General features: G+C 40.0%; 5 non-coding genes and 2 pseudogenes across 5 annotated transcripts; 5 read left to right on the top strand and 2 right to left on the bottom strand.

Moving 5' to 3' along the window:
- Positions 1–10880: 10880 nt before the first annotated feature.
- On the top strand, positions 10881–11063 carry LOC130685788 (U4 spliceosomal RNA; annotated as a pseudogene).
- On the top strand, positions 10960–11044 carry Trnah-gug (transfer RNA histidin (anticodon GUG)). Its single transcript is given in 2 exon segments — positions 10960–10996; positions 11010–11044. It is a non-coding gene; the product is annotated as a tRNA-His (tRNA).
- A 382-nt stretch (positions 11064–11445) lies between the features above and the next one.
- On the top strand, positions 11446–11587 carry LOC130685780 (U4 spliceosomal RNA). The gene has a single exon (XR_008999671.1). It is a non-coding gene; the product is annotated as a U4 spliceosomal RNA (small nuclear RNA).
- Positions 11588–12065: 478 nt separating this feature from the next.
- Positions 12066–12188, top strand: LOC130685789 (U5 spliceosomal RNA). Its single transcript, XR_008999677.1, has one exon. It is a non-coding gene; the product is annotated as a U5 spliceosomal RNA (small nuclear RNA).
- Positions 12189–13306: 1118 nt separating this feature from the next.
- Positions 13307–13485, top strand: LOC130685771 (U2 spliceosomal RNA; annotated as a pseudogene).
- A 4215-nt stretch (positions 13486–17700) lies between these two features.
- On the bottom strand, positions 17701–17923 carry LOC130685777 (small nucleolar RNA U3). The gene has a single exon (XR_008999668.1). It is a non-coding gene; the product is annotated as a small nucleolar RNA U3 (small nucleolar RNA).
- Positions 17924–19269: 1346 nt separating this feature from the next.
- LOC130685778 (U4 spliceosomal RNA) lies at positions 19270–19411 on the bottom strand. The gene has a single exon (XR_008999669.1). It is a non-coding gene; the product is annotated as a U4 spliceosomal RNA (small nuclear RNA).
- Between the last annotated feature and the right edge of the window lie 1295 nt (positions 19412–20706).

Below are 20706 nucleotides of genomic sequence, written 5' to 3'. Positions count from 1 at the left end.
CAGTTTCTTGGTCATCACACAAATCATTAAACTCATCTATAAGCCCATCCTCGTTTTTCGATGAGTCAATTGTTTGAGTTGAAATCGTTTTACGAAATCGACTCTCAAACTCAAAAGGAGTCTCAATTGGTGGACAATGCTCGGTCTTCCAAAGCATTGTTTCGTACAAAGGTTTTAATCTGTTAACGTGAGTACGTTGACAGATATAAGAGTTATCCGCTATATCTACAGTATTATTAGAATATACTTTCACTATCCTATATGGTCCTTTATATTTAGAAGTGAATTTCCTGCTATCCCCATCTTTAACTACGCGAATATCCAATAACACTCTATCGCCTACCGCATATCGTCTTTCTTTGGCTCGTTTGTTATATTGTTCCCTCTGACGCTCCCTAGCTTTTTCGCTTTCTACTCTAACCCTTTGGAAACTATAACGCAAACGTTCCGCTAAATTACCTACATAATCCGAAGAAGATTTAAATGTTTTTGGAGATGCATCAAGAAATTCATTTATTGGAATATTTGGATCCCTACCGTGGAGTAAATAATAAGGGGTGTCAAGTGTTGAGGCGTGCACTGAGCTACGATAAGCAAATAATACGTCATCTAACATATCCTCCCAATTGGAATGCGCTCCATCCTTCAATTCTTTTCTTAGCATTGTTGTCAACGTTCTATTAAATCTCTCTGTCTCCCCATTACTAGCTGGATTATACGCAGTAGTTAATCGTTGATCGATCTTTAATTTCTTACAAAAATATCGAAATAATTTTGACGTGAAATTTGTTCCACGATCAGATAGAATGGCTTTTGGCATCCCATGACGTACGATAATAGTCTTATATATACACTCAGCTGTTGTTAACGCAGTTTGATCTTTTAAAGCGACAGCTTCTACCCATCGACTAAAATAATCAGTAATAACTAAAATATAACTATTTCCGTTAGGCGAAATTGGAGTAATAGACCATAGAAAGTCCATTCCAATTACTTGAAAAGGCGCTTTGGCAACTTCATGAGGGTGCAAAAGTGCCCTATATGTGGAGGAGGTGTTAGCTATTCATATTTCGCAGGCTTTGCAATATTCTTTAATATCGCTCTTCATGTTAGGCCATTAATACTGATTTTTAACTTTTAAATAAGTTTTGTAAAATGCTAAATGTCCTCCCATCGGTGCATCATGTAATTCTTTGAGCACTAGATGGCGAAGCGATACAGGTAACACCAATTGATAATTTACTTCGCTGCGCTTGCTATTTGAAAAAGGTAACGCATGCCGATAAAGAGTACCTTCAATAATTTCAAAATATTCAATTTCTTTTACCCAATCTGGCCTAGATTGTTGAAAAACTTCATCCAACTCTCCTTTCTCTAAATAATTCCTAATAGCTATACAAAGTTCATCTTTTAATTGTTTTTCACAAATAAACTTAATATTTCTCCCAGTTTGGATACTAGCCACCTTTAGACGTGACAAACAGTCAGCATTTTGGTGGATACGACCAGGCCTATACTTTAATTCATAATTGGTCGCAGCTAATAATATAGCCCATCGTCCTAATCTCCCATTATTATCTTTTTGATCCTTAAGCCACTGTAATGGACGATGATCACTAATAATTTCAAATGGCTTATCCAAAAGATAATGTCTAAAATGTTTAATCGCATCAATCACTGCTAAAGCTTCTTTTTCTGTAGTGGCATATTTCATCTCAGCTTTCGTTAATTGTCTACTAAAATAGGCTATCGGATGTTCGTGGCCATTTTGTATCTGCGAAAGTACCGCTCCTATTCCATAATCGCATGCGTCCGTGAAAAGTAAAAATTTTTCATTGAAATTGGGGTAAACTAATACTGGGGACGTAACTAGAGAAGTTCGCAATTTTTCAAAGGCAGCTTGCTCCTCAGTACCCCAAACAAAAGGTTTTCTGCTAAGATCTTTATGAGTTAATCTGGTCAATGGCTTAGCAATTGATCCAAAATTTTGAATAAATCTCCTATAATATCCGGCTAATCCCAAAAATGATCTCACTTCGTCTACAGAAGAAGGTGTTTTATAATTCACTATTTTATCGATTTTCTCTGGATCTGGCTTAATCCCTTCAGTCGAAATAACATGGCCTAAATAATTTACCGATCGTTTAACAAACTGGCATTTTTTAAGTTTTAATGTTAAATTTCCATCCTGTAACAATTGAAAAACTTCACGAATATCCCTCAAATGGTCTTCAAAATTATCAGAAAAGATTATCACATCATCCAAATAAACTAATGCCTTACTTCCCAAAACGTCTTTCAGTACATAATTCATTAGCCTTTGAAATGTGGCAGGTGCGTTGCACAAGCCAAATGCCATACGCTTAAATTCGTAAAGATTATTTTCTACAACAAATGCTGTTTTTTCTATAGCTGGCTCATCTACCTGAATTTGCCAATATCCAGCAGCTAAATCGAGAGTAGTGAAAAATTTCTTCCCATATAATTTATCCAATGTTTCATCTATCCTTGGCATAGGAAACGAATCTTTCTTTGTGATACTATTTAATTTTCGATAATCGACGCAAAACCTGACTTCTCTGCTTTTTTTCTCAACTAAAACCACAGGTGAAGCCCATGGCGAATGCGAATACTGAATTACATCCGCATCAAGCATTTCTTGTACCTTATCCTCCAATAATTTTCTTTGATTATTTGTAACCCTGTAAGGACATTGTCGAATAGGGCCCCCTCCCTGTGTATCAATTGTATGTTTTATAAGGTCTGTGTTGCCTAATTCTGAATATTTTGCAGCGAACAACTCGTGTAAGTCATTTAATAATTCAGCGAGCTGTGTTTGAAATTCGGGGTCGACCTCCGGAATTACAATTGGCTCTTTTACTACGTTAGGCCTGTCCTCAACTTTTTTTAAAGAAATTTTTCCAATCGCTCGAGTAGTAACTTCGATGCCACTTAACTTCGTATCCCTAGGAATTTTGACTTGTTTTAACGAATGATTTTCAACCAGAATATTACATTTTCCATCTCCCGATACTTTTCCTACGAACTCCTCAATAAAAACGCCGGCCGGCAAATCTTTTGCTGGGGTAAATATAAAAGCTGTATTAGGCGGAACAAACGGAAATGACCCTTTCATTTGCGCGGCAATTACTAGCGACGTCTGACGAGATAACGTCGTCTTTTTGACCGTCGTAATTGCCATGTCCGGAATGCTAGAAATAGCTGATCCCTGCTTATCTCTTGCTAAATAAATGCTCTTGGCTTCTCCATCAAGCCGAAATCCGTGTTTCTGGATTGCGTCCCATCCAAGGACACGATACAGTCCTCAGAAACACCATTTGTAACTCTTCCCAGCGTGTGTAATTTTTTCTCCCCTACATCGTATAAATCAAAGTCAAGTTGACTGCAGATCACTTGACCTCTTTGGGGTAATTCCCTAAATAATCTCTCATGAATAATACTCTTAGACGCGCCTGTATCGAATAATGCTTGAAATGGGATCTGGTGAATTTTCAATGGAATTCTCGGTGTCGATTCATTCGTTATGGTTGTTAATTTTGCGACTTGTCGGGGTTTAAAAGCAGGCTCCCTATCAACTGACCCGAAGTTACAGTTGATACCTATTGGTTTCCCTGATTCGGGGGTGGACCTGGAATGTTAGGCCTATTCTGGTTTTTTGCCTTTGGATAGTTGTTTGATTTATGCCCAATTTCCCGACATGAATAGCATATTGGTGGCTGAGCTTGTTCCAAACTTTGCCGTTGATATTTGCGACAATCTGTCTGAGAATGACCCTTATATCCACAAAAATTGCAAGTTAGCTGTGTCGGTGTAGGCTTATAGCTAGAAGGGGGTTTATGAGCTGTAGGCCTATCTGGAAATTTATTGAAGGTTTGTGCGCCATCGTTATTATTACTCGGCTGATAAGGTCTCCAATTTTTATCCTGGTTACTGTTACTAGATTGGAACGAAACTTGTTTCTTATAGGGTGCACTTGATACGCTATCTTTTTTATCAAATTGCAATTGCCTCACCGCCTGCGTTAGTTCGAGGAGAGCGCTCTTGATTTCATCCTTCTCTGCTTTGGGGTCAGCTACTGGTTTACTTCCCTGTCTGATATTTGCTATGGCATTTTTGACGAATTCTTTCTGCTCCAATATTATTCCCTTGAGTTCTTTTAACTCTGCGTCCTTGGTGTCAGATGGCTGAGTCACTGCCCTAATAAAATCGTGTTTTTCCCTATCCGTTTCCATGGCTTCCAGGCGCAATGCGTACACTCGCGTTGCAGCAACAAGATCATTAAAATTCCTAAATTTTTTATATTTAACTTTCGATTGCAATTTGGAATCCAATCCCTCTATAAATTTTTGCATAAGGATTATAGCAAAGGATGCTTCTGAATAGCCTACAGGATATGCGCGTTTAAAAATTTCCTGCAAACGATGTGCATATTCTATAATCTTTTCCCCTGGCTTACGCTTAGCTTTATTAAACTTCTTTTGATAAAAGTCCGCATTTTCATCACCATGAAAATTATCAAGAAGAGATTCTTTAATCAGAGCATAGTTGTGAGGATGAACCTTCAAAGTTGCCTGAATAATCGAGAAAGCTTTATCAACCAATTTTGCCCCAACTATACTTTCAAAGGATTCCAACCAGGAGTCAAAGCGCACAAGGGGATTACCAGAAAAAGAAGGAAGCAGTTGTAAACGGGAAAAGGTGTGCTGATTATTTTGGAAATCATTCAAATCATCGACCGTGGCCGCTCTTGATGGAGAGCAAGATTCCGCCATGTTTGGATTAAATCTTAAAAATTTTAAAGTTCCTCCCTGTGGATTCTGAGGGTGTTATGAAGTGTCGTTCGTAATTGCCTTAGATCCTCTTGCGTTATATCCGACCGGCTGAGTAGGCGTGCTCGAGGACAGTATAGAGTTTGTGACGGATTGGAACGATAGTTTCTTCTGCGCGACCGTTTCCTCTTCGGAATGCTGCCCGACAGGCGATGTTTGTTGGATTGGCGTGTTTTGCTGCTGTGTTGGTCTCGTTTGTATGACCGTCAGCGATTGTCTCAATTTTTGTTCCGTTTGCGTGATTATTGGCTTGATGTCGCTCGCCTGCTGTGCAAAGAATGGGTTGTTGGCTTCCGGAAAATTGTTCAGTTTTTCCAAAAGGAATATGATTTCCGGCTGTACCACCTCCAAATTGTTGATGAGTTGTAGTTTCATTAGGTATGACGCTAGGTTGACTACTTCCTTCAGGAACGTTCGTTGGGACTCCAGCAAGATCTCCTCCAGATGAATTGATGTGTCGCTCACTTTGGTGTCTCGCGTGTCGCGTGAAAATTTCCTTGAGCTCCGCCACAATTTCCTCTGTCTGCTTCTTCGTCTTCTTCGTGACAGGTCCACTGGCTTTCACTTCCAGAATGAATGTCAGATACTTCAGAAGCGTCCTCGGTTGTTTCCAATCCGTCAGTGTTAGCTTTTCGGCGTCGTAATTCCTCTGGATCGCGCATCAACGCGACAAGGTGATCCCAGATTTACGGGTCGTTCGATTGGAAGTCCTTCTCCCTCTCCTTGAGGCTCTTGATGGCTAGCAGTAGGAACGGTAGCTGGCTGTTCGGTAGCTGGAAGATGCTGTCCCCTTTCTTCTTGATCTCTTGGAACAGATGCTGGAGGTTGACGTTGAGCTGGTTTTCCGTTGGTTGTCTTCTTTTTTTAAAAAAAACCCGAGACGGTGTTCAAAAAAACGTTTGTTGTTGGGGAAGTGTTTGTGGAAACGGTTTTCTTGGGTGAGAGATGGGATACTAGTTGGGCTAGTACCGAAAGAGGGTTCCTTACAGTCGAGGTGTTAGCGTTACTTTTAGCTCGAGGTTTACGAACGTTTGAAAGGTCTACTCCTGTCACCAACTCATAGGCAGAGTTCGATCTCAACTTTCTTAACTGGGGGTTATGTCAAATTGCACTAGACTTCAAAACAGGAGAAGCAGATTTCCTAATAGCTTCAGTTGCCCTTCTCGAAGTTTTATTTCTCGTAAACGTATCAGATTCAGCAAGATTTCAGGTGGAAGTTTTATCGAAATTAATAGATCTGGCTACAGCTTCGTCAATTTGTACAACTGGCTCAATAGGACTTTTAGTAGCGGACACAGGTGTGCGTGAAAGTTTAGGCCGACTAGCAAAAATATTATCCGTCATTGTCGTCATTGTCGATGAGTTCGATAGATCGCTGCCACCATTATGTAAAGCATTCTTTTAGCAATTGAAAGAATGACTTTAGGTTTCTTAAGACAAATTGTAAGAAAATGAACTCGGAAGGCGTTACCACAAGGCCGAATATATTTTATTCTAATAGGCCAAGAGATAATAAAAGAATTACACAGATATAGGGCATAAATGGGAAACAGAAATACAAATGGAGTTATGCGAATTCAGGCTTACCGTCACCGCCGTGGCGAAGATGGAATAAAGATGTCAAACGTTGTAAGAGAAAGAATAAAGAAAACAGTGGCTTGTCGGTCGCACCAGGAGCGATGAGAAGCACCCACAATATTGTTGAATAAGAACAAATTGAACTTGCTGGATTTGGGGAATTAGAACAGCACTTGTAGCACTAAGAATGAGAACTGGAACTAGAACTCAAGATAACTGAAGAACTGAAGAACTAACTTTTGGGAACAAAAAGGACATCCTTTTATACGTTTTACATGTTTGAGGGAAACATAGCATTTCCGACAGACGACTCCGGATGCGGAATGTCGCACACGGATTTCGTATTCATGGAAATGCATGGCGCGACGTCCTACGCATCTAGCACATCCAATCAGCAATAAGCAGGATGTCAAATATAATATAAAAATAGATTTCGACGAAAGGGCATCAACACTTGAAATAGGATATTTATTAGACGTAGTTTTACAAAAGAAGGGCAATAGACGTAACATATAATTATATTAATAAGAACAACAAACAGACAACAATATAATTCAAAGATTGTATTTTCTCATGGCTTCGTTACACCATCCCTGATGACTACTGAAACTTCTTTCCCCTCCAATTCTGTCCTGACGATCCCACTGTGTCGGGACCAAAAATTTGAGGTATATGCCTCTGACATAAATGTAATTCTAGCGACGTGACTTCTCGTATCTAGAACAGCAGCTAGGCTTAAGAGATCCTGTGGCCCTACTTTCAAACTATGAACGAATCCATGTACCGCTCGCATACTGAATCTCGAATTTTTTAAACCCGAAATCGACATCTACGTTATTGAGCCACTTGACAGCCATTGTCCCTTAGACCAGTGTTTTTCAACTTTTTTTTCGTTATCTAGATAAGATACGATAATTTGACAAGTTGGAAGATTAAGATCAGTTAAGTTAACGTAAAAATCGTGAAATAAAGATAAAGATACCGATAATAAAAAGATAAATCGATTTTGAATCGATTGATATATCGAATTTTGAATCGATTATATATCGAACTTCTTATCGATTTCTATATAGAATTATTCATTGATTACGATACTACAATTTAAATCGGTATTGTATTGATGGGTAAAATAGGTTAATACATCGATTTTTTTACGGAAAAATGGTTTGATGCTGAATCTTTTGGTGTTGTGAATCAAGCTGAATTGAAGTGCTTAATTGGTTTTTACAACAATTGAATCTTACTGAACGGGAATTATTAATGTAATATGTTAACGTGTATCAAAACTTCAGAGCTTTTTTAGAGAAAAACATAGACAGATCAAATGCTTTTTTTAATTTATTTGGTCCACTTGTTATTTTTTTTAACAAACAAAAGCGACGAAAATAAATCTGATTTAAGGCGGTTACGTTTAGCCGATAGAATATCGGTGGCCGTACTAAAAGCCCTCTCAATACTTTCAGATGACGCAGGAATCCCAAAAATGTCTCTCGCAATAGGAGAAAGAATAGGAAAACGATGGCTGTTGATCCTCCAGAATTGTAGCGGCCGTACTGGTTTCTTTCCCTTTGTTGGAGGAGCACCCTTTGTCAGAGGAGCATCAATGTACTCCTCCATAGGCAGAGTCGGCTCGTTCAGGTATGTTTCCAGTTCCTCAATCGCTCTAGTACTACCAACTGAACTCGATCGTCGTGGCTTGATAGCCGTGCTGTATAGAGAGCGCGGCTTCCTTTTAGAGGGTGTAGGGCCGTTCGCATCCTTTTCTCGTTCCTGCAATGGTTAACATTGCGTGTCGATGCCAGGTGATTCGATGGCTAATATGATTTTTAAAAAATTAGATGTGTAAGAGGTACTTCATTTAACATTTTCTCACCATGTTTGCGATAAAGCTTCTCCAGCTCAGATTTTACGGCACCCAAAACCATAGACTCAGAGAGGTTTCCGGTTGGTCTTATAGAAGTCTTCTTGAAACGCGGATCCAGTAAGGCGCCTTGAAAGTGGAAGATTAACATAAAACATTAATACACAAGTGAAAATTATAGAGTTGTGATAATGTCTTACCAAGGACATAGAAATTGTTTTGCAAAACATAAGATAAACTTTCTCAAGCGAAACCTTAAGGGCTGCAACAAAATCTTTGCAATGCGAATTCCCATTGTGCAGTGGGCACGCAGTATTCACTACAATTCGCCCGTTCACATCAAGAATTGTTAGTGACACCTTTGTAAGAATATCAAGATATGCTGGAATCACAATCCCAACTGTTTCATGATCTGCTTGAAGTTCATCGGTGGCTTCTTTGAAAGTCTCCAAAATGATGACTAACTCTTTCAAAGTTTTCAATTCAATCGCTGTAAATTTTCCATGCTTTTTCATTGCGTTTAATTTTCCTTGAAGAGACGGATCCTTCTCTAATGCTTCAACCAACTTGCTGAGCATTGAGTACTGCGAACTCCAACGCGTCAAATTCTTCTCAGGTATGCGAAAATTTACCGATTTTACTAATGTTTTAGTATCAATCACACTGTGACGAATGAAATTGACAATTTTGCTAGAGCGAATGATAGCTATGCGTGCCACGCCCTGTAAATGAGATATCAAATATTAATCCAAGATTGAAATAAGATTATATCAATAACAATTACCATCAGTGATGACAAAGCGTCTTTAATCACCAACTGGACAGTATGAGCAATGCAAGTGGATCGTAGTGACGACGTCAAAACGTAATGCTGGTCGTCTGCATTAACCATCAATGTGGGTCGTTGAAAGAGATAGGTGTCTTCTAAGCTTGACTCGACGTCCTCCATTTCACTAGCGTCTTCCCTGTCTTCTAGAAGTTCCGTCATCTCACTGTCAAACTCCGACAAATTCAATTGGCGTAAATAAATGAATTCCTTCACTTTCAGCTTCCTGAGCTTGCTGCTGCTCTTCGTGAGTTGGCTCATCAGGATTTCCTCCTTCATCTTCCTCCCAACTAGGAAAACCACATAACCGAGCCGCAATCATATTACTGCCACCATCCGTCATTACTTTAAGCACCTAAAAATAGACAAAAAAATTTATTTTTCAAGTATAATATAAGAGGCATTAGCTCACCTTTGTAAAGAGAATTCTCCATTTCAGCAACATTTCTTCGTATTCTGCAATGATAGCATCTGCTGTATGACGACCACTCATTTCTTTGAGACCCAAGAAGCAATTGAACAACTGGAAATTAGCGGCCACGGCTAGGCACGTAAATCCAGTGTATCCATTCATGTTCTTTGATGACCAGATGTCAAGTATAATGGTAAAGCTAACAGCTGTAGTTAGTTTTTCCATGACATGTCTTCGGACGGTTGCCATCAAATTTGGTAAAAAAACACTGTCGCATTCTTAGGGGAGAGGGTAGTTGGTACCCAGGAGCTGCCTTTTGGAAAAAGAACATAATACTTCGATCAAATGAAATTAGCAGTAAACATACCTTAAGTAATTCACGAAATCCAGGACGTTTCAATAGGTTTAGAGGAAGATTTTCTTCGCACAGAAACCTGATGACACTATCATCCAGTGATTCCTTGCGTGCCTTACACATTGGCTTTTTAGGGTAGGTGAAGTCCAGCATAGAAGTGGAACTTAGCCTGCTTTGGTGTAGAGCAGCAGAAGATGAAAAACGGTCCAGCTCCTCTTTGTGTAGCAATGTACAGTGGATCTTGAAGTTGCTGAAGGAAGTTTTATCCCCCGCAAAATATTTATGACACAGCTTACAACAGGCAAAAATTTTTCCTTTAGGGGTCTTATGCCAGTCTTCAAAAAACTGTGAGCGCCAGTTTGGCCAAGAATTAACAGTAAATGATGGCACTGGCTCGCTTCCTGGTGGCAATGAAGGCTACTGTTTTGAAGACGTACTACTGTTTTCTGTTGCATCATCCTCAACTAGATCAGAAATATTTTCTGTATTCGGAGTGATGCTTGATTCTAAACTGTCGATATCTTGTTGTTCTTGTGCCATTTCTTCTAGTGAGTCAACAACGTTAAATGAAGATTGGTGAACTACACTTCTTACTTCTAACCTTCCTTGTTGACCTGTTGTCCCTCTTCCTCGATTTGGGGTTTTTGGTGGTCGTGGCATTGTTCACACACTAAACATTAAGAATTAGAATGAGAACAGTGAAAAAGTTGGTAGGCAGACTAAACTGCAACATGAGAGCAAAAGGCAAAGTCACTTTATTTGCAGTCACCTGGGGTCACGCGATAAGGTCGTGTGAGGTCCCGTGATGAGGTCATGTGATAAGGTCACGTGATAAGGTTACGTGGGGTCACGTAACTTTTAATATCTTTTCGGTATCTCGAAAAATGCAAATAAGATACGTTAAAGATAGCAGGAAAAATCAGAAGATGAAAGATGCTAAAACATATCATATTATCGTATCTTATCTCATCTTATGTGATCTATTTGAAAAAGTAGGAAAACACTGGCAGTGGCAATATCATAACCAATGAGGGTTTCCCGAGGTGTGATTATTGCTAGATAAATAATTTGAAATTGGCCGTGATCGTCTAGTGGTTAGGACCCTACGTTGTGGGGAAACGATAATTCCGTAGTAACCCAGGTTCGAATCCTGGTCACGGCAATTAGTGTTTGAAGGTAAAACACTATTTCATAGTAATTGGAAATGTTTCGATCGGTATTAATGTGAATTTTATCGATTTTATTGTCAAGTTAACGGGGACGGGTTCAGTGGAATTGTACTCCAAATTGAATCAATTCCTGCACGTTCATTTGATTTGGCGAAATGCACCGTAATATGCACACTTTAAATGAATTTTACCAGTCCATGGCGTGGTGTGGTCATAGGTGGAATATTTGTAAAGTGAACTATTATCTTTGTAGGTATGCGAATGTAAAAATGAGGGCAGCGAACTGTTAGATTTCAATGAAAAGCAGCACCTCTCTTGGTTTTCTTGATATCAACGTCCGTGCAGAATTGGCGAGAGAAAGGTTCAAGTAGTAGAGCCCTCTCATGTACAATTTAGCTTTGCGCAGTGGCAATATCATAATCAATGAGGGTTTACCGAGATGTGATTATTGCTAGTTGAAAACTTTAACCAATACCCCGCCACGAAGGAGTGAAATAATCTTCGTCGTCGGCAATTTTTGTTAGCTCCATCAGGAGCAGATTCCCTTAATGAACGTTAACATAGTTTTCCGTTAGTGATGGGCATTGTCTGCTAGGTTCTAGCATTTAGCAAGCGATTAGTTACTCGTTCCCATGGATATCGAAGGCCGAAAAACTTGTAGAATTACTGAACGAATCGCACTTTGTTCAACTAAGCGAAAGAGTTCAATACAAAGGTTTAAGAACTAGCAGAAGACTTGTCCTTCGTTTTCTTACCCAATTCAGCTTATCCATTTCGTTTGCCCTAGACTTCGTTTATGTTTCATCTAACCAGAATTAATTTAGTGCACAATCTAACGAAAAAATGATGTTTACATGAGCTTTACACAGCATCTGTCTGTTTTACTCACTGTTCCAAATCTAACAGAAACCAGCAGTTGCTTTATGGCTGAATTTTTCGGGTTTACCATTGTTACTTTACCAAAGTGGTTTGAAGTTGTGAAATGAATAAATACCAACTACTTTCAGTTGATATTCACTCTGGTTTCTAATCAATACCCGGATAAATCTTTCGCCTTTTACTAAAGATTTCCGTGGTTAGGAGCACTGATGAGTCTATATGACTTATTTTTCGATCGCCTGGTCTTTAGACTGGGCACCCCAATAAAACACAAATAAATTCTTGTACGTAACCTAGGGAGTAGCTTGGGTGCAAATTTCGGATGAAAATGGATAAAAGAATATTGAGGTGTCTAATTGCAAACGGGGCCGAGGGCGCGAAGCGCCCGATGGCCGCAAGTTCACGTAAATGTAAAGTGAAGCACGGTACTATCCACAATAGTAATTGAAAACGCGGCCGAGGGAGCGAAGCGCCCGATGGCTGCAAATTCAAACATTCTACATTTCAAATCGAACTCACATTCACACAATTCGCTGTTCCACCCGAAGAAGTGAATTGAAAGCGAAAAACTTCAAAAAAAAAAAAAAAAAAAAAACACATAGAAATAACAGTTTTCCTAATCGAAAAAAAAGGAAGGAAAATGAAAGAGGTTTGACTGTTTCGCCGAGGCTAATCCATGTCGCACATTCACGGGCGCGATCCTACTACTGCCCGACACGGGAACTTTTGGCTGCTAAGTTTCCCTCCTGGCCCGTTTCGCTCCTCCTTAGCTAACCTGAACCCATCATAATCGATGTCGAAATTGCTGATGCACCCATGTTTAGATTTTAGTAATGAAACCTTGGGCAGTTTTAATGATAATTTTACACATTTGGGGGCATAGTATTTAGATGGGTGTCGTCCATTATTGGGTTCATCTAACATTGTTTAATGCTGTTAGGTTTTCTGTCTGTGTAACTTTAATTTAGTTGTAAATATTGCCGCGTTTCGTCTACCGTGGATATGAGCTACGTACAAAACGTTTTACCAAGTTTCTAACCAACACCTTCCTCTGTCTGTTTAATAGGCACTTTAAAGTCTGCAGTACTCTCTACTAGGTGGAGTTCATCGACTTAAATTCAGGGTGCCTTGCATTCAACAGCTTCCCAAATAACTTAATATTTGAATGACTCATCCTAATATAGCATTCCTATCAAAATAGAAGATAAAAACTTATGAGCTGTATTGGCTTTTAGCAGTGCCAGGTGGTGCTCTAGCAACAACCTGTTTTCTTGATGAATTTCATTGTTTTTGGATAGGGGTTTGCTTTATTTGTACATCAGTCAGATTTTCGAGCACAGCATAGCATATAATACCCAGTAACTTGAATCTCAGTTATCGCTTCTCGGCCTTTTGGCTAAGATAAAAGTGTAGTATCTGTTCTTATCAGCTTAATATCTGGTACGGGTTCAAATGGACCCCAGATATATAGCCTGATTGATATTTGACCAAGTGTTAGAAGAATAAAGTTAGTGACATATTTCTGAAAACCTTCTTCTGACAATATGGAAGTATTTAACTTCTACAACCCAGCAGGAGATCTAGTACAACGCGGGAGATCGAGATTGCAGGTAAAGTTAGATTCTACTGACTGATGATCGCTAATCGATAAAGATTGCAAACAAATATTTAAAATATTGTCTGCAAAGGATCGACTAGCATATATCATATCAAGTCTAGAAGAACCGGCAGAGAAGTGAAAGGTATGACCAGGTTCGTTATAATTTAGCTTTTTCCAGATGTCTACTAGATCAAGACCAGTAACCATCTCTTTCAAAGCATAGCTGACGACATTAGGTGAGATAGGGAGAGACTGGGTTGTTGCCTTATCTTGGATGTCGTCAACGCAGTTAAAATCGCCTATCAACACGAAGGGCAGTCGAGTAGTAAGAGTGTAAGCAGGGACGGTTTGACGAAAGAAATTGTTTCTCTCAGTTTTAACGTGACTACCTGACGGGGCATAGATATTAATGAACGTGAAACATTTCACGTCAATAGAAATAAGCCTTCCGTCTGGTTCTAACTGCAAACGAGAATATTCCAGACCATGTCTAATAAGAATGGCTGTTCCATTTTTGTTGGGACCGACATTTGCCAACAAGTGGTAGCGGCTTTCAATAATTGGGCAAGTATGAAATGCTACCTCTTGAAGTCCCACAATATCTAAGTTTCCGTCCCTGCAAAAGTTAAAAAGAATTTGACGCCGCTCGACTGACTTAATTCCTCCGATGTTGATAGAAGCGATTTTTAACTTTGTAGTCATTTGGTAGGTTTCTTGGGTTGGGTAACGGGTAAGGTCGGTTTAGGGTTCTGGTTGGTTAAGGTGGGTTTAAATCTTTTGTTTCGGTTTACAGGTGGGACTTTAACGTGGTCTGGTGTTTTATCGGTTTCCATGGTCTCAATGTCCCCCATGTCGGGTTCGATCGAGTCCATGGAAACTATCATAGGTTCAGAGGTGCCGGGTTGGGTCTCGGGTATTATGGTTTGGAGTGGAATGGTCTTTGGTAAGGGATGGTCGGTGGGTTGAACTAGTGGGGCTGGGGAGGATGGGGTTTCAAGATGGGGAAACCCTTCTAAGAGTGGGTCTTGCAACCCACACTCAAGAAGGGCTTTGGAAACTATGGGATCTTCAACTAAGGGAATGGTGACGGGGATTACGGTAATTGTCTTTGTCTTTTTGGTGGCTTTTTCTAATGGTTTTTGGGCAATGGTAGGTTCCTTGTTTCGTCTCAAAGTTGGGCAGTTGTAACTAAAATGGGTTTCGTCGTCACACAGTCGGCAAGTAGGTTTCTGTCCATCATACTTAACCGTGGCACGATAACTGCCAATAGTTAAGTATGATGGAATATTTTTTGTTAATGTCATTCGTGCAATCATCCAAGTGGCAAGGACAGGGTATAAAACTTCGTCCTCTACCACTCGATAGCGTTCCCACCGAGCTTCTATTACTGTTCCAAATTCCTTAAGACGGGTTTGTACTACTCCCAAATCTAGATTCTGTGGAATCCCTGCAATCCGAACAAATTTCTCCTGAATATTACTATCCCTGATAACTACTGAAACTTCTTTCCCCTCTAATTCTGTCCTGACGATGCCACTGTGTTGGGACAAAAAGTTTGAGGTGTATGCCTCTGACGTAAACGTAAGCCTAGCAACCTGATTTCTCGTATCTAGCACAGCAACTAGGCCTAAGAGATCCTGCGGCTCAACTTTCAAACTACGTACGAAGCCATGCACCGCACGCATACTCAATCTCGGGCTTTGAAACCCGAAATCCACATCTACGCTATTAAACCACGTGGCAGCCATTGTCCCTCAGACAATGAAAAACTAAGTGGCCAAAGTGGAGGGGAAGATCCCCACACACGAAACGAGACACAAAAAAAGTAAAAAGGGACACGCGAAAAATAACGACAAAAAATACTTTTAAACACAGCAACAGAAATAAATGAAAGTGCGGTTACATTAACTTTTACGAGAACAAAACAAAACAAAAAAAAATTACAGTTTACAGATTAAATATAAGTTGTTAATGTGGGGGCCTAACAGTGACACACGTGTGGGGAATATGAAAAACGAAAAGGGGGCTGACGGCCGGATTGGTTACCGGAAGGCCGACGTCAATTGACGCCGCGCAGTTTACGCCAAACCACACCTTCTCGCCGGCTGCCGCCGTAAGCGATTACCCAGCCGTCAAGAATTGAGAGGAGAGGAAAATGTTAGGAAGGAAGTGGGCCAAGATAACTTGAAAAGGTTTCAGGCAACAAAAGCCAAGAGCTTCATTTTCCTCTTCAGGTTGTTCCACCGTCTTCCAGGAATGCTCAAAGCTAGGGATATTGCGTCGTTGCTCGGTAGCCAAGACCCGAGTGAGCCAACGACTAGAGGAAGTACAGAGCCGAGCTGTTTGTACTTCTCTATCTTCTTATCCCTGGCCTTCTCTAACCCTTCTGCGCTGCTTAGAGGCACCGTTACGTCAATGATAATGGCAGGATTCGTCGAGGTAACTACTATGTCCGGTCGCATTCCAGTGGAGTCAACTGCTCGATTTACAGAGACGGAGTGGCCGTGTGCCTCCGCCTCTGCCACCATAAGATCTAGAATAGAATTGTGTCGATTAATTGACAGAGCTGAGTTGACTTGGCAACAACAGACGACATGCTGTTGTTTGTTAGGTGATGGGTTGGCGAGGTGAGCAAGGATATGTGACTGTGTTACGTATGGTGAATGGGCAGTTGGAAATGGGGTGCTAGAGGCTGTGGGTGAGGTGGGCGTGGTTGGTTGTTGGGAACTATGAATTTAAAGTGCTCTCTCATGGCATGACCTTGTAGTATGACGTTGCACGCTCTGCATTTCCACTTCCTTTTGGTGCACAAACCGTGTTCGCGCGCTACGTGGTGCTCGATAGACTGCGCTGCCACTGTTCCCCGGGCCGTTGTAGACCAGCGGCAAAGTGGACATCTACAGTTTCCACAAGGATAGGGAAGGATGAGATCCTCCCCTGCAATTTCTGATTGCTCTATGGAAATGCTTTCATCGCTACTACTATCTACGCTACATGCTTCGTCGCACACCGCGTGGTGTCTTTTGGCTCTGACTCGTTCGTCACAAATATGATTGCACGACTGGCAATAGTAATTAGCGATAACGGTCTGACCATGTTTTGATTTTAAATGATCGACGGCATTTTTAATATGGGTCTATGAGCCATATCTACCACTTGGGCAGAGAGAGCACTTTAGAATAGAAGCTACAGGAAAGGGAAGCTTGAGAAAACCATCTACGACGTTGTAGAAAAACAACTCTGTTGTCGACTCAGTCATTATGGTCGTAACATTGTTATTTTGACAGTTTTCGCAAGCGAGTGAGACAAAAGTTATTTGGTTGAATTTACGGTAAGGACAATTTGGAATTTCAAAAGAGATGTAAAGTTATTTTTTAGAGGTATTCAAAAGTCCGTGCTTTACTTTTACTAGAACAAAATTTTTTTTTTTTTACAGTTTACTTCAGAGCCAATTTGTGAACTTGTTAGTTTTGGGGGCCTAACCGTGACGCACTTGTGGGGAATATGAAAAACGAGATGGGAGCTGGCGGCCGGATTGGATACCGGAAGACCGACGTCAATTGACGCCGCGTAGTTTACGCCAAACCACACCTTCTCGCCAGCTGCCGACGTAAGCGATTACCCAGCTGTCAAGAATTGAGAGAAGAGGAAATGTTAGTGAGGAAGTAGGCCAAGATTGCCCGAAAAGGTTTCAGACAATCAGCAGCACCACTTGGTCGAAAATTAATCAGTCTATGATACCCGGGGTTCAGTTTAACCCGTATCAGATATTAAGCTGACGATTAATTACCCGTATCAGATATTAAGCTGATAAGAACAGATTTTATGATTTTATATTAAACAGACAGAGGAAGGTGTTAGTTAGAAACTTGGAAACGTTTTCTACGTAGCTCAAATCCACGGTAGACGAAACGCGGCAATATTTACAACTAAATTAAAGTTACACAGACAGAACCCGCATTAAACAATGTTACATGAATCCAATAATGGACGACACCCATCTAAATACTATGCCCCCGAATGTGTAAAATTCTCATTAAAAGTGCCCAAGGTTTCATTACTGAAATCTTAACATGGGTGCATTAGCAATTTCGACATCGATTATGATGTAATGGAGTTCGACGGGTTTACGTATGCCAGTAAATTCATTTCTTTTTGGGTTGTTTAAATACCGCTCTGAAAACGCTAGTTTCCTTCCAGTGTACCACAAGGGAACATCGGAAACGGTCCTCAATAGCTACGAGCAGGAACCACAGAAGTAGTTACACAGGAAACCTGTTTCACTCTCAGAAGCCACCGTCATTACTCGTCATCGCGGGTTGAATGGAGGAATGTTTCTGGTGGGAAACACGTCAAGATATACTACAGAAATGATCCTGTGAAGTATGATCTTAATGCTGAATTCAGTTGCTAAAGAATAAATAGATTATGCAAAATGAAACAGCATTAACGTATCTATACGAAAGTTACCGTGGTTTTGCTAGTTAACGAGTTCATTCTAGAAGTGAATCTTGTCAAAAAGCGCTACACAGCGACACTTTGCGTTTTGTTCATTTACCAATATCAACCCGATGGCAAAACAACGACGATATTTATACCACTACGGAAATTAAACGTAGTAGTCTCTTGAAGGGCATCCAATTGCTTTCATCGTGCTCATTTGCAGAAATACATTCGATAGCTGAACACACATACTCCAGCTGGATGTGTGGCACGCATCTGTAATCCTGCTTCTGGGAGGCTTGGTAGTGTGGATGACTTGAGACGAGGAGCCCTACTTCGTGATCGTGCATGTTGATCGAGCGTCCGCACTAAGCTCGTCATCAACATGGACCCATCGGAGGAATTTGATGGGTGCAGGTTAGCTAAGGAGGAGCGAAACTGGCCAGGAGGGAAACTTAGCAGCCAAAAGTTCCCGTGTCGGGCAGTAGGAGGATCGCGCCCGTGAATGTGCGACACATTTTCCTTCCTTTTTTTCGATTAGGAAAATTGTTATTTCTATGTGTTTCTTTCAACTTCAGATGTGAAATACTACAACGGCAGTGACCCCCGCCCTTTTGAAAAGTGTTATATATGTGCAAAGCTCATGCGGAATAATAATCTGAATACTAGATATTGAATGGCGTTTGAAGTTTTTTTGTTTTTTTGTTTTTTTTTGAAGTTTTTCGCTTTCAATTCACTTCTTCGGATGGAACAGCGAATTGTGTGAATGTGAGTTCGATTTGAAATGTAGAATGTTTGAATTTGCGGCCATCAAGCGCTTCGCGCCCTCGGCCGCGTTTTCAATTGCTATTGTGTATAGTACCGTGCTTCACTTTACATTTACGTGAATTTGCCCAAAAAATTCAGCCATAAAGCAACTGCTGGTTTCTGTTAGATTTGAAACAGTGAGTAAAACAGACGATGCTGTGTAAAGCTCATGTGAACATCATTTTTTCGTTAGATTGTGCACTAAATTAATTCTGGTTAGATGAAACATAAACGAAGTCTAGGGCAAACGAAATCGATAAGCTGAATTGGGTAAGAAAACGAAGGACAAGTCTTCTGCTAGTTCTTAAACCTTTGTATTGAACTCTTTCGCTCAGTTGAACAAAATGCGATTCGTTCAGTAATTCTACAAGTTTTTCGGCCTTCGATATCCATGGGAACGAGTAACTAATCGCTTGCTAAATGCTAGAACCTAGCAGACAATGCCCATCACTAACGGAAAACTATGTTAACGTTCATTAAGGGAATCTGCTCCTGAAGGAGCTAACAAAAATTGCCGACGACGAAGATTATTTCACTCCTTCGTGGCGGGGTATTGGTTAAAGTTTTCAACTAGCAATAATCACATCTCGGTAAACCCTCATTGATTATGATATTGCCACTGCGCAAAGCTAAATTGTACATGAGAGGGCTCTACTACTTGAACCTTCCTCTCGCCAATTCTGCACGGACGTTGATATCAAGAAAACCAAGAGAGGTGCTGCTTTTCATTGAAATCAAACAGTTCGCTGCCCTCATTTTTACATTCACATACCTACAAAGATAATAGTTCACTTTACAAATATCCCACCTATGACCACACCACGCCATGGACTGGTAAAATTCATTTAAAGTGTGCATATTACGGTGCATTTCGCCAAATCAAATGAACGTGCAGGAATTGATTCAATTTGGAGTACAATTCCACTGAACCCGTCCCCGTTAACTTGACAATAAAATCGATGAAATTCACATTAATACCGATCGAAACATTTCCAATTACTATGAAATAGTGTTTTACCTTCAAACTTCAGAATGCCGTGACCAGGATTCGAACCTGTGTTACTATGGATTTGCGTTATCAGTCCCCACAACGTAGGGTCCTAACCACTAGACGATCACGGCCAAATTCAAATTATTTGGCATCTGTAAAATCCTCCACACGATCAAGTTTAGGGTTCATCAACAAATTGTATTGGTGGAAACAAAAAATTAACTGAATGAAAGAAAAAGCAATGCCAACAGCATCTCGTATTCCCAAACGGTCACCCATCCAGGTACTAACGAGACCCGACGTAGCTTAACTGTTTTTTTTTCCGACGTAGCTTGACTTTTTTTTTTATTGCTGTGACTTAATTAAAAACCATTTTTTGTAGTCCTCGCATTCTTTTATTATTTTTTCCTCGTTTGCTAGGGAAGTTACAAAAATATTCATAAAATTTGCTTTCTTTCTTTTTTTCCAGACTATAAGACTTAGATTTACTGCTAAAAATGTTGCATAATTTTTCTTTTTCCTCAGTGTGTTTGGAAAATCTAAAAGAAAAAGTTGTTTAATATTTGGATAAAGCGTTTTCTCATAAATATTACTGATGCGCCTCTGTATTAGTTTGACTGCTGGCTGAGTAATTTTACATTGAAATAAATGTAATAAATTTTCTTCCTCTTCACATTGGTCACATTTTACTGAAAGTGGTTGTTTGCATTTGATAAGTCTGTCTTTTGTTGGAAGGGCATTGTGTATTTGTAAAAAAAGGTGTTTCTTTTGCTGAGGAGATAAAAATTTTTGTTTTAATGCCTTAAAAGCTGATTTAAAATTTGTTCCTGGATTTTTCAAAATAATTTTTGGTTGTTTACATTCTTTTAAAATTAGAACACTGTATATTTCTTTGGTTTCTATGCACTGGTTTATTGTTACCGTTTTACTTAATT

The sequence above is a fragment of the Daphnia carinata genome, chromosome 5 (assembly GCF_022539665.2).
Source record: "Daphnia carinata strain CSIRO-1 chromosome 5, CSIRO_AGI_Dcar_HiC_V3, whole genome shotgun sequence".
NCBI lineage: Eukaryota > Metazoa > Arthropoda > Branchiopoda > Diplostraca > Daphniidae > Daphnia > Daphnia carinata.
This window is presented reverse-complemented; position numbering and strand designations above follow the sequence as displayed.